This window comes from Tupaia chinensis, unplaced genomic scaffold (genome assembly GCF_000334495.1).
Source record: "Tupaia chinensis unplaced genomic scaffold, TupChi_1.0 Scaffold000429_1, whole genome shotgun sequence".
Classification (NCBI taxonomy): domain Eukaryota; kingdom Metazoa; phylum Chordata; class Mammalia; order Scandentia; family Tupaiidae; genus Tupaia; species Tupaia belangeri.
Window position 1 is genome coordinate 615,278 of NW_006159934.1, and position 1,587 is coordinate 616,864.

A 1,587-nucleotide genomic window follows, 5' to 3' on the forward strand; every position below is an offset into this window, starting at 1 on the left:
CCCAGTCCCGCCCCGCCCAGCGCGGTCTGGGCCCCGCCGGCTCCCGCCTAGGTCCCCGCCTCCACCCCGGTAGGGCGCTCTGTGGGGTCTAAGCCCTGGGACCTTCTCCGCCTAGGTTCCCGACCTTGATCCCTACCCGGGACGGTCCCGAGCCCCCTATTACCTCCCCTGCCCCAGCCCCCTTCGCTCAACCCTCAGCATCCCTGTTCTGGCTCCTGAATGCCCGTCCGCGGGGATTGCTGGAAGTTGGAACTGCCGCCTTGATTTTATGGCTTCGGAATCTCTCCTGTCCCCCAGCCTGAGCCTCCTTCAGGAAATTCTACCTCAGCGTCCCTCCCCTTCCCACTTCTCCCACCGTCTCACCCAGACCCAGGCGCTGGCCCCATTTCCCCAGGATTTCTCAATTCGAAGTGACCACCCTTTTTCACTTCTAGCAGAATGCAGGAACCCCTCTGTCTTTGGGAGGAGATGGCGTTCCCTCGCCTTCCTCTTTTCCAGCATCCCCAACCCTGAGCTCCAGCCCCAGGCTAGAGGTCTGACTTCTGTCTAGGAGCTGGGAGCCTAACTTCCTCCTGGACAAAGCAAGATCTTAGCCGTACCTGTGGAGAGGTGGGACCCGACGGCTAGTCAGAGCAGATGTTCCCACGTAGGTTCCTGCCAGCACCTTGTTGCAAGAGCCGTCACACCTTCCCCACCTGACTCCCACCCCTGGCTGTCCCTGCTCTGTGGTGGCGCAGACTGTCTTGACCTTAAGCCAAGTCCTCCCCCTTTCCCTCCCTAGGGCGGCCAAAGCATTATTCTGGAGTCAGTCCAGCCCCCTGCTGCCCAGTGTTGTCTGGGCCTGGCACCACTCCCAGACTGTGGGCACAGGTTAGCTGGCTGGCAGGCAGGCTGGAGACAGTTCCAGCTTTACCCTCTTCCCCAGAAAATCTGGCACAAGACACTCAGATGTGGCCTGGCCACACCCCTACTGGGTGTCCTGACTTCTGCCCTGTGTCCGGCAGAACAGACATTGCTGGTGTCCTGGTTGACAGATGAGAGACAAGGACTCATCTGCTGCAGGGTTATGAACAGGCGATGGGGAGGCTGCCTGACCCCGGGCCCATCAGGCTCTCCTGCATGCAAAATGAGTCATGGGGTGGGGCATGAGTACACCCCCAGGGCCCAGTGTCTGGCCATGTGGAGAGGGGGGTGAAAGGGGAGACCCAGCTCCTGCTCCCAGAGGGCCCCCGTGCGTGTCACACCACAAAGCACTCACTGACGGGCATATTACATGGTAGCATGAAAATGAATACAGGAATGAATGTGTGCTGCTATAGTTTGGATGCCCCCTTAAAATTCATGTGCTGGAACTTGGTTGTATTATAAATGTGTTAAGTGAAAACTTAAAAAATTTTTTTAATTAATTAATTTAATTTATTTACTTTAATTTGACCAGAGAGGTACAGAATGAGAGAGAATGAGAGAGATGGAAAGTGAGAAAGCAAACCACCAGGTCTAGGACTTGAACCATGGTTGGCCATGTGGCACCCTTAGCCATCACGCCATGTGCCAGCCCCAGTGAAAACTTAATCCCTTCATGGTGTT

The 1,587-nt window shown here is 56.5% G+C and overlaps 1 protein-coding gene across 1 annotated transcript in view; it reads right to left on the reverse strand.

The window, feature by feature from the left end:
* The window catches only part of STX1A (syntaxin 1A), a 21,253-nt gene extending 20,539 nt beyond the window's left edge, over positions 1–714 (reverse strand). The window contains exon 1 of the mRNA XM_014590315.2: positions 600–714. The gene's annotated coding sequence lies outside the window, so the exon portion shown is untranslated. The remainder of the gene's footprint in view (positions 1–599) is intronic.
* Between the last annotated feature and the right edge of the window lie 873 nt (positions 715–1,587).